The following is a 12,637-nucleotide window of genomic DNA, read 5'->3' as shown; positions in this document are numbered from 1 at the left end:
GCTGAGATTGTGCCCCTGCACTCCAGGCTGGGTGACAAAGCAAGACTGTCCCAAAAAATAATAAATAAATAAATAAAAAATAACTGCACTTTGAAAGAGAAATGGGGTGAAGGAATGCTGATCTTCCACTCAGTGACTCTGTAGCCCCTTTGGGCTTCTCTTCACCCAAGTGAGTTCAAGTCTAGTGTAATTTTCCTACACCTGGCCCCCCAACACAAGCCTTAGTTGGTGCATGGGTTTAGAAACAGAGATCTGTTCCTCCCTGGAAGAAAATGAGCTGGCCTGTCAGTTCCCAACTTGGTAACAGAGTGAAACTCCATCTCAAAAAAAATAATAAAAAATAAGAAATTAAACTAAATCTTTAAGTTCACCAATAACAACAGATGAAAAATATTCCATCCAATGGGTGGAACATCATTTACTCAACTGCTCTTGCTTGTTGAAATATTTATCCAATGGGGACAATTTTTAGGTTCTTGGTATATTTTGCCTTCTGACTGAGTCATCATGGTGCATCACCTAAAGAATTTCAGAGATATGTAACTCTCATTGTCACCTCACATGCTGACCTTAGCACCCACCTGCATGTGAGATTTAGTGAGTTCTCACTAAATGCTTGATGACTGCTGGACATCAGCAGATAGTCACTGAGTCCTGGTACCTGTCCTGCACCTTGCTTGGGACTGGAGATAATAAGCCAAGCAGTTAAGGTCCAGCACTGCCCCCCAATCCCCACTTCTTTTGTGTGTGTGTGTGTGTGTGTGTGTGTGTGTGTGTGTGTGTGTGTGAGATGGAGTCTCGCTCTGTCACCCAGGCTGGAGCACAGTGGCACAATCTTGGCTCACTGCAACCTCCGCCTCCCGGGTTCAAGCAGTTCTCCCTGCCTCAGCCTCCTAACTAGCTGGGATTACAGGCGCCTGCCACCATACCTAGCTGATTTTTGTATTTTTAGTAGACACAGGGTTTCACCATGTTGGCCAGGTTGGTCTTGAAGTCCTGACCTCAGGTGATCTGCCCACCTCAGCCTCCCAAAGTGCTGGAATTACAGGCGCGAGCTACTGCGCGGACACCCCTGCCTTTTTTTTTTTTAAAGAGACATGATCTCACTCTGCTGCCCATGCTAGAGTGCAGTGGCTTGACCATAGTTCACTGCAGCCTCGAACTTCTGGGCTCAAGTGATCCTCCCACTACAGCCTCCCAAGCAGTAGGGATCACAGGTGCTGCCACCATGCTGGGCCTGATTCCAGCCTGTAAGGAGCTACATCCCATCCACTGTGTGTGTGTTGTGGAGGCAGTGGGTGTGTTGGGGTGGGTGCTCAGTAAACCAGTACATAGACTGAATTACACAGGATTACAAATTGTAAGAAATTGTGACAGACTCTATGGGAGTTGCATGGAAGTGGGTGGTCAGGGAAGGTCTCTCTGGGGAGGTGACAATTATGTTAAAACCTAGAGAATAAGAAGCCAGCCATGAAATAAGGCAAGGATAGCTGGCTTTGGGTGACTGGGTGGATGGGGGTACTGCTCAGCAGAGTGGGGACTGGGAGAAGATGGAGGATTGAAAATTTTGTTTTAGGCCGGGCGCGGTGGCTCACGCTTGTAATCCCAGCAATTTGGAAGCCCGAGGCAGGCGGATCACGAGGTCAGGAGATTGAGACCATCCTAGCTAACACGGTGAAACTCCGTCTCTACTGAAAACACAAAAAAAATTAGCAGGGTGTGGTGGTGGGCTCCTGTAATCCCAGCTACTCAGGAGGCTGAGGCAGGACAATAGCGTGAACCCGGGAGGCACAGCTTGCAGTGAGCCAAGATCGTTCCACTGCACTCCAGCCTGGGCAAAAGAGTGAGACTCTGTCTCCAAAAAAAAAAAAAAAAGAAAGAAAATTCTGATTTATGGCCGGGTACAATGGCTCAGGCCTGTAATCTCAGGACTTTGGGAGGCCGAGGCAGGCAGATCACCTGAGGTCGGGAATCTGAGACCAGCCTGACCAACATGGAGAAATCCCACCTCTGCTAAAAATACAAAATCGGCTGGGCGTGATGGTGCACACCTGTAATCCCAGCTACTCGGGAGACTGTGGCAGCAGAACCACTTGAACCTGGGAGGTGGAGGTTGTGGTGAGACAAGATCGCACCATTGCACTCCAGCCTAGGCAGCAAAAGCGAAACTCAATCTCAAAAAAAAAAAAAAAAAGAAAAGAAAAGAAAAAAAAAGTCTGTTTGACCAGACATGTTAATTTAATTTTATTTTTTTAGACAGTCACTCCATCACCCAGGCTGGGGCACAGTAGTCTAATCTTGGTTTACTGCAACCTCCACCTCCCCAGTTCAAGCTATTCTGTCTCAGCCTCCCAAGTAGCTGGAATTATATGTGGGTGCCACCACCCCTGGCTAATTTTTTGTATTTTTAGTACAGATGGGGTTTCGCCATGTTGGCCAGGCTAGTCTTGAACTCCTGACCTCAAGTGATCCGCCTGCCTCAGCCTCCCAAAGTGCTGAGATGACAGGCATAAGCCGCCACGCCCAGCCAGACATGTTAAATTTGAGATCAGTGGTTACCCAAGTGGAGATCAGGAACCTGGAGTGCTGGCGACTTAGTACTGGGAGTCATGGGATACAAGTGGCGTTTAAAATTAGGAGCCTAGGCAAGATCACCCCGGGCCTGAGTGTAGATAGGGACCCAAGGTACTGATCTGGCCCAAGGGAAGGGTCTGGCAAAAGAGACAGAAGGGATCAGGCAGGGCTTTGGACCTCTAGGCTTGATGGCCACCTGCTGCTGGGCCTCAGAGGGACCTGGAGGCGGTCGGTACCGAATGTGCACAGAGAATGAGAAGTGAGCGAGTAGACAGCGAGGGTAGTACAGGGCTTTGAAGGCGTCTGCCACGGAGGCGGGAAGGGAATGGGGTGGAGGCTCATGAGACTTGAAGCTCCAAGAGGACGTTGAAAAAAGACCTGAGCGCTGGCCGGGCGCGGAGGCTCAGGCCTGTAATCCCAGCACTTTGGGAGGCCAAGGCTGGATGGAGGACTGCTTGAGCTCAGGAGCTCCAGACCAGCCTGGGAAACGTTGTAAGAGCCTTTCTCAAAAAACTAACAAATTAGCCGGGTGTGGGGATGCGCGCCCGTAGCTACTCAGGAAGCCGAGGTGGGAGAATCACTTGAGCCTGGGAGGTCGAGGCTGTAGTGAGCTGTGATTGCGCCACTGCAGTCCAACCTGGGCGACATAGCAAGACCTTGCCTCGAAAATAAATAAGACTTTAAAACCCCAGTATGGGAATGGCCCTGAGCTGTGGCTTAGAGGGTAAAGGAGGCGGTCCAGAGAGAAACCCTTCGAGAAGATGGGGCTTCGAGGCTGAGGGAGCTCGGGCCAGAGAAGGCGCCAGCGGGAGATGGCACCTAACCAGCGCCCTATACTGGGCAGGCAACCCTTGCGAGCATTCACACCTGGAGCCAGTGAACAACAATTCTCAGCATGGCAAGCCCCGTTTCCAGGGCGGGCTGCGGAACCTGGAAGTGGTCAAAGAACTCTGCGGCGGCTCCATGGTCTGAGTTGTCAGCCGGTTGCTTTTTCGTGCTCGGTAGTCGCCGCCGCCGCGCGCCAAGGGGAAGCGACAGCACCAGAAGGCCAAGATATAAGTTGAGCCTCAGTCGGGAGCGGCGCTCCACTCGGCCTCAGTGACCCGCCTGTCCCGCACTCCGCGCCGCTCGCCTTCCCTCTCAGCTAGTCTCCAGAGCCCAGCCCAAAGGTCACTTCCTCCCGGAAGCTGCCGCCCTCTCTCCAGGCAGGGTAATGACCCTTGGGCCGTCGCGCTCTCCTGGGGTCGCGGCTCCGATGACGTCAGCTGCGGGCTCCAGCGCAGCCCAGTCTTTCCTTTACTCTGGTTCTGCCCTGACCGTCCCCGGTCTGCTCGCGAGCTTTGCCCCTGAATGAGTAGTCTCTCCCTCTTCTGTACTTCGCGTCTCCCTGTGTTCTTTTTCATGCCGATCAGCCTGCACAAGTGCTACAGAGCCTTCTAATTTTAAAGCAAACCAGGCCGGGCGCGGTGGCTCACTTGTAATCCCAGCACTTTGGGAGGCCAGGGTGGGCGGATCACCTAAGGTCAGGAGTTCAAGACCAGCCCGGCCAACATGGTGAAACCCTGTCTCTACTAAAAATTCAAAAATTAGCCGGGTGTGGTGACGGGCACCTGTAATCCTAGCTACTTGGGAGGCTGAGGCAGAAGAATCGCTTGAAACCGGGAGGCAGAGATTGCAGTGAGCCAAGATCGTGTCACTGCACTCCAGCCTGGGCAACAGAGCGAGACTGTCTCAAAAATAATAAAACAAATCCACCCGTGCCCTGTGCCCCACATTCCCCTCCCACTGCCGCCACGGTTTCTTTCTGTTCAGAACAAGTGAGAGACCCGTGGCTTCAAGCTGTTTTCTGAGTCTCTTGGAACCCCTCAAATTCGACCCCAGAACTGCTCATCAGGTTCCCAGCTCCACTTTTTTTTTTTTTTTTTTTTTTTTTGAGATGTTGTCGCCCTCTCTCGCCAGGCTGGAGTGCAGTGGTGCGATCTCAGCTCACTGCACCCTCCGCCTCCCGGCTGCAAGTGACTCGCCTGCCTCAGCCTCCCTGGCAGCTGGTACTAGAGGCATGCGCCACTACGCCCAGCTAATTTTTGTATTTTTTTTTTTTTAGTAGAGATGGGGGTTTCACCATGTTGACCAGGATGGTCTCGATCTCTTGACCTCATGATCCACCCGCCTCTGCCTCCCAAAGTGCTGGGATTACAGACTTGAACCACTGCGCCCGGCCAGGCTCAGTCCTCATTTTGTTGGGCTTCTCAACAGTATGTCACACCGTTGACCACTCCCTCCTTGTGAAACCCTTCTTTGGTATTTGGGATTTGACATTCTTTTTGTGTCCATCGACTTCAGCCGTCTCTCTTTTCCCAGTCTCCTTTCTGGACCCTCCTCCCATCTCTCAGATCTCATGGTTTATTTTCCATAAACATTCCCTGTGGGTGATATAATTTCCCAGTCATCTATAAGTTGCTTTCTCCAGTCTTGTGTAGTTAGTGACCCACTTGGTATCTCCACTAGAGGACTGATAGACATCTCAAATTTAATATGCCTTAAACAGAACTCTTGATTTTCAGCTCCTGAGCCTGCTCCTCCCTGTAAACTAAAAATAAAATCCTAACTCCCCCCCACCCCCACCACTGCCACTGGCTGAACAGACACCTGTGTGGACAAGAGAACCCCAGGAAAACCTTAAAACTGAGTTCCTGGCCATGATGGGATGGAGGTCCATTTTGTGGCTTAGACACAACTGACCAGCATTAATGCTGAAATAGAGATCATGTAATTGACAAAACAGACTCTTTGTGGCAATAAGATACCAAATTATAAACAGAATCTACAATCATGCCAGATAACTTCCTTGGTTAAGTCACCCACTACCCCTACACTTAAAGAATAAACTGTAGTCTGACTGCCACAAGGTTTTTCTTTTTCTCTAGCAGCTAAACAAGCACTGGCTTTTAGATAAGCAATATTAAAACAATTGTAGGGCCGGGCGCGGTGGCTCAAGCCTGTAATCCCAGCACTTTAGGAGGCCGAGACGGGCGGATCACGAGGTCAGAAGATCGAGACCATCCTGGCTAACACGGTGAAACCCCGTCTCTACTAAAAAAACTACAAAAAACTAGCCGGGCGAGGTGGCGGGCGCCTGTAGTCCCAGCTACCCGGGAGGCTGAGGCAGGAGAATGGCGTGAACCCGGGAGGCGGAGCTTGCAGTGAGCTGAGATCCGGCCACAGCACTCCAGCCTGGGTGACAGAGCCAGACTCTGTCTCAAAAAAAAAAAAAAAAAAAAATTGTAGCCCACCAGCACAGACACTGACTAACTGAACCCCTGTTCTACCAGTCAGAACTGCAGCTTTGATTGGATAAGAGACTGATTTCAGTGACTTTCTCCTGAGAAGAAGACCACCCACCATGGACAGGCCCTGGCCGGTTTACAGAGGCTGCTCCTTTGCATGCCCTCAGGTCCTGAAAAGATCTTTTGATGATAAGGCCTAATTATAATACATTTAAATGTTAAGTCTCCACCTTAAAGAGAACATGGGTCATATGTTACATGCTTATTTAATATGCATATGTCAAGACCATCTTCATGAATATTTAGAGCTCCTTCTGTAACCTGTTGAATATATATATGGTTAGCCAACTTCTTCAGCATAAGGCTCCTTCTCTTCCAGCCCCTCCTCCTTCAGGGTGCCTATCTCTGGGATTCAGCTGGAGGCCGTTCTTCCCAGCCTGCTGGATGGCCACTTTGCAGGCTGTAACCGATTATAAGAAATAAAATCTGCTTTCTAACTTTATAGATTTTTTTATTTTTTCATTTATTTATTTATTTATTTATTTTTTTGAGACGGAGTCTCGCTCTGTCGCCCGGGCTGGAGTGCAATGGCTGGATCTCAGCTCACTGCAATCTCCGCCTCCTGGGTTTAGGCCATTCTCCTGCCTCAGCCTCCCGAGTAGCTGGGACTACAGGCGCCCGCCACCTCGCCCAGCTAGTTTTTTGTATTCTTTAGTAGAGACGGGGTTTCACCGTGTTAGCCAGGATGGTCTCGATCTCCTGACCTTGTGATTCGCCCGTCTCGGCCTCCCAAAGTGCTGGGATTACAGGCTTGAGCCACTGCGCCCAGCCGATTTTTTTATTTTTTTAAAGTTAACATTCCCTATCCTTCAGATTTCAGTGGTCACACCATTACCCAGTTTGCCCAGGTCCGTTCTCTGGGAGTTGGCCTTGGTACGTCTCACCACTTCCTGTCCATCAGGAGGTCCTGCTGGCTCTTTCAGGAGCTCACCACTTCTCACATCGTCCACTGCTTCCCCATACGTAGAGACTTTTTTGGTTTTTGTTTTGTTTGTTTTTGAGACAGGGTCTCCCTCTGTCCCCCAGGCTGCAGTGTAGTGGCCTCTGTAGTAACTGGGGCCACAGGTGCGAACTGTCACACCCGGCTAAGTTTTAAATTTTTTTGTAGAGACAGATTATCACTTTGTTGTCCCAGCTGGTCTCTAGCTTCTGGACTCAAGTGATCTTCTTGCCTTGACCTCCCGAAGTGTTGGGATTATAGGCGTGAGCCACTGTGCCTGGCCCCCAAGTCTGTTGTGTAGGTGTTTTTGGTTTTATTTGAGAAGGGATCTCACTCTGTCTCCCAGGCTGGAGTACAGTGGTGCGATCACAGCTCACTGCAACCTCTGCCTTCAGGGTTCAGGCAATTCTCTGCCTCAGCCTCCCGAGTAGCTGGGATTACAGGCACCCGCCCCCATCACACCTGGCTAATTTTTGTATTTTTAGTAGAGACGGGGTTTCGCTATGTTGGCCAAGCTTGTCTCGAGCTCCTGACCTCTAGTGATTCGTCCACCTCGGGCTCCCAAAGTGTTGGGATTACAGGCGTGAGCCACCGTGCCCAGCCCATAGTAGGTATTTAATAAGCATTTGCTGAATGAGCAAAGATTACTCACTTCTAAAGACTCTGTCCTCTTTATAAAGGTGGTGGTTGTAGCATTATCTTCCTCTTTTCTTTAGGTACATTACCTGTGCTAAATACACTCACTTTTATGGTGGCAAGAAGCTATGTAAGGCATGCGGTCTTTCTGTTCTCCCTTGGGGGAGTGGTATTAAGGAACAATGTCTTCAGGATACAGTGAGCTGTAAAAATAGACAACAAGAACGCTGAAACTCTGGTAGACAAATGGGCTGAGGACACAGTTCAAGAAATAGAAATACACTCAAGAAAGAAGAACATGCTTCATCTTAGTGGCGATTTTTGTAAAATGTAGATTAAAATATTCCCCAGTGCTGAGAGCTAAGTAAAACATAAATAAAATACAAAATTGGCCGGGCGCGGTGGCTCAAGCCTGTAATCCCAGCACTTTGGGAGGCCAAGACGGGCGGATCACGAGGTCAGGAGATCGAGACCATCCTGGCTAACACGGTGAAACCCCGTCTCTACTAAAAAATACAAAAAACTAGCTGGGCGAGGTGGCGGGCGCCTGTAGTCCCAGCTACTCGGGAGGCTGAGGCAGGAGAATGGCGTAAACCCGGGAGGCGGAGCTTGCAGTGAGCTGAGATCCAGCCACTGCACTCCAGCCTGGGCGACACAGCAAGACTCCGTCTCAAAAAAAAAAAAATAAAATAAAATAAAATACAAAATTACATATACATTTAAATGTTTTTTCTCTATCAAGTTTATAAGGAATAAAAAGAATAATATTTTTAGCTATCAAAACTATCAAGACTACAATAACAAGAGCACTGTCATAATTTTAATGGGAGTAAAAAAGTACGAACTTTTCCCTGTAAGTTCTTTTTTGGTGTACTCCAAGTGTTTTGGTTTATATCTATTTTTTTTTTTTTTTTTTGAGACGGAGTCTCGCTCTGTCGCCCAGGCTGGAGTGCAGTGGCCGGATCTCAGCTCACTGCACGCTCCACCTCCCGGGTTCACGCCATTCTCCTGCCTCAGCCTCCCGAGTAGCTGGGACTACAGGCGCCTGCCACCTCGCCCGGCTAGTTTTTTTGTATTTTTTGGTAGAGACGGGGTTTCACCATGTTAGCCAGGATGGTCTCGATCTGCTGACCTCATGATCCGCCTGTCTCGGCCTCCCAAAGTGCTGGGATTACAGGCTTGAGCCACCGCGCCCGGCCTATATCTATTAAAAGGTTTTTCAATCCACAGCAATTGCTGTACTTAAAAATTTGCACAAGCTTTTTCATAGGCTGTAACTGAATTGTTAGTAGGAGCACATAGATAAAATACTTCACAGAGTAAGATTTGTTTGTTTGTTTTTTTTTGAGACTGAGTCTCACTCTGTGGCCCAGGCTGGAGTGCAGTGGCACTATCTCGGCTCACTGCAAGCTCCGCCTCACGGGGTTCACACCATTCTCTTGCCTCAGCCTTCCGAGTTGCTGGGACTCCGGGCGCCCGCCACCAAGACCGGCTAATTTTTTTTGTATTTTTAGTAGAGACGGGGTTTCACTGTGTTAGCCAGGATGGTCTCAATCTCTTGACCTCATGATCCGCCCACCTTGGCCTCCCAAATTGCTGGGATTACAGGTGTGAGCCACTGCACCCAGCCAAGATTTCTGTTTTTTATTTCATTTTAAACAGATCTCCCACAAACTTTTGTCGTTTACCTTTTGACCACTGCAGATGAGTTTTGCGAGTTTACCTTTCCTTTGTAATTGTTCTCTGATGCTGTCTGATAGTGAATCTGCCCCTTGTGGATGTGGGGTTATGTGTAAAAGTGTGCCTTGAAGATGTGGCCCTTCAGGTCATGTTGGGAGAAGATGCAGAGTCCTTGTCATGATGTTAGGAGCTTGCCTTGGTGTTAAGATCCTGCTCTGGTGCTTCACCAGGGTGGCACCACCACTATTGCAGTTGGAGGAGAAGGTTGGTGAGAAAGGGAGGTGGCCGGGTTGCCCAGAGAGGGCTTCCTGGAACAGCATCTCAGGAGGTCACCATGCCAGGCTCAGCCAGCCCACAAGCCTGACCAGGTTGCCGGGCAACTGACCAAAGTTGAAATCCCAAAGTGCTGGGATGACAAGCGTGAGCCACCGTGCCCAGCCTGTTTTCCTCATCTTTAACTCGGTTGGGCTTGGTCCTGGGACTACAGCCCAAGACTCAGAGGTTGTTGGTGCCTTTTTGACCTGAGTATAATGTGTTCATTCTTTCTCGGCTGTGTGGACAGCAGTCTCGGTGGTTAACAGCACCAGATAGGGGCCTTCCCAGGTGGGCTCGTGTTTCTTTTCCCCTCAACTTTTGATGAGAACGTGGTCCTCGGGTTGCGGCTGGTGCACTGGAAATTCTAGTGGTGGCACCTGTGCTAAGAGTCCTTTGATCTTAAGAAAAGGTAGAGGAGAGATCAAGTATATAATTTCTGAGGAACTGATCCTTAGTTTCAAACGTAGGAACATCAGCTGAGGCATGTAAATAAGGCAATCCATATAACATTTCATATGGAGACAGGCCTATATCCTTTTGGGGAGCTGCCCAGATCCTCACTAAGGCAATGGGAAGACATTTGGTCCACGGTAAACGAGTTTCTAGAGCTAATTTGGTTAAGTGGTTCTTAAAGGTCTGATTCATCCTTTCTACTCTCCTTGATAAAGGTGGATGCCAAGGAGTATGATACTCCCCTCTAATATTTAGAACTTGGGATAGCTTCTTAATGACATGGGCTGTGAAATGGGTTCTATTGTCCGAGTCAGTATTCTCTATTAGCCTAAATTTGGGCACTATATTCTCAATTAATGCTTTAATTACATTATTAGCTATTGTATTTGCAAAGGAGATAGCTTTGATCCAGTGAGTGAGATGATCTACTATTAGCAACAAATGCTTTAGGTGACTGATTGAGGTCATTTCCGTGTAGTTAATTTGAGCACTTTGGAATGGCCTTAGTCCTGGATCCCTCCCCGGCTTCTGTTAACTCCATCCCCACACCTAAGAAACTGCAACTGATCTACTCTGGATCAAAATTTAGACACTATCTCTTCAAAATAAGCTATCTAGTGGTACTTACGCATATTTTTACATATGTCAACAGTATTTTACATGCTCATGACCTTAAAAATAATTAAAAAGTGTAAAAATTATAGGCCTTACACATTTCTGCACTTGGTGTGGTAGTTCACGCCATTCCCCTGCTTCAGCCTCCTGAGTAGCTAGGTCTACAGGCGCCCGCCACCACGCCTGGCTAATGCTTTGTATTTTTTTTTAGTAGAGACGGGGTTTCACCGTGTTAGCCAGGATGGTCTCGATTTCCTGACCTCGTGATCCACCCACCTGGGCCTCCCAAAGTGCTGGGATTTACAGGCATGAGCCACGGCACCTGGCTGGAAATCTTTGAAAAAGCACAACTATTATGAGAATTGTCTTTTATTTCTGAGATAAGAAATCACAATTTGTAGACAATCTTCATATTACCCCACCTGGATGCTGTGCCACGACTCAGATAAATTTCCTTTGTTTTATTCTTTTTTTTTTTTTTTTGAGACGTAGTCTCGCTCTGCCGCCCAGGCTGGAGTGCTGTGGCCGGATCTCAGCTCACTGCAAGCTCCGCCTCCCGGGTTCACGCCATTCTCCTGCCTCAGCCTCCCGAGTAGCTGGGACTACAGGCGCCCACCACCTCGCCCGGCTAGTTTTTTTGTATTTTTTAGTAGAGACGGGGTTTCACCGTGTTAGCCAGGATGGTCTCGATCTCCTGACCTTGTGATCCACCCGTCTCGGCCTCCCAAAGTGCTGGGATTACAGGCTTGAGCCACCGCGCCCGGCCGCTCCTTTGTTTTATTCTTTGGCTGACCAAAGAATTTGCTTTCTTCAGTTGGGTTGTAATATTATTTAGGATGACCTCCAGAGGATCAGGGAAGTACAAGGAAGATAAAAATCAGGAGAAAAAATGGAGAAAATATGAAGGAAACCAGATTGATTTAAATTATTAAATTATATATTGACCTAATACCAATTATTAGTTGTCTACTTTTTGCCAGTCTTTATATTTCACATGCAAAATCCGGGTCACAGATGCAGCTCTTAACTTTGTCTCATTTGTCCGGCACGATGGCTCACGCCTATAATCCCAGCACTTTGGGAGGCCGAGGCAGGCGGATAACGAGGTCAGGAGATCGAGACCATCCTGGCTAATATGGTGAAACTTCGTCTGTACTAAAAATACAAAAAATTAGCCAGGCGTCGTGGTGGGCGCCTGTAGTCCCAGCTACTCAGGAAGCTGAGGCGGGAGAATGGCATGAACCCGGGAGGTGGAGCTTGCAGTGAGCCACTGCACTCCAGCCTCTAGGCTGGGCGACAGAGCGAGACTCCATCTCAAAAAACAAACAAACAAAAAAACTTTGTCTCATTTAAGATTATACTGATACAAATTAAAACAATAGCAGATTCTGTTAGAAGTGTTTAGTCTAAATTGTCATGGGAGGACAACGTAGAAATGATTTGCTTGGGATAAAATGAAAGATTCTACAGGAATGAGCATTTGATGGGGCCATTGGGTGTAGGGAAGCTTAGCCATGTCATTCAGGGATAAAGGTTCAAGGGAGAAGGAAGGCTGAACATGTACCTGCACATTTAGACTCCTATCATCTGCAGTTATCAAGGATATCAAAACAGATATGTTTGATTAAATTGAGCTGTCATGGGATCCCAAGGCATTTCAGAAAGTGGGATGGAGAGGGGAAGCTGGGATTAGGACACAAAAGACAAGGTCTCTTTGTAAACTTAGACACAACATCACCTGGGGGCAGGGAATGGGGCAGGGGGGATAGCTGTGAGCACTCTGGGCAGTTTCATTATTACTTCATTAATCAAGTGTAGTTAAATCTGTCTGAAATAGTGACTCAAAAAATAAAACCTGCTCTTGCTTTTTGTTTTTGAGAAGCAAAGGCCAAAATCAGTGGGGAAATATCACCTGTCACTAGTGATTGTTTATAGCAGGCACGGATATGTCTCTATGCAAAAAAAAAAAAAAAGTGAAAGAGCCCCAAGGAGCATGTCATTCAACTAATTGAACTCCAATATCACGTACCTTTTTTCCACAGACATTGGCCATGGCAGAATATTTTAAAGAAGCAAG

Source organism: Rhinopithecus roxellana, chromosome 13 (genome assembly GCF_007565055.1).
Source record: "Rhinopithecus roxellana isolate Shanxi Qingling chromosome 13, ASM756505v1, whole genome shotgun sequence".
Lineage (NCBI taxonomy): Eukaryota > Metazoa > Chordata > Mammalia > Primates > Cercopithecidae > Rhinopithecus > Rhinopithecus roxellana.
This window is presented reverse-complemented; position numbering follows the sequence as displayed.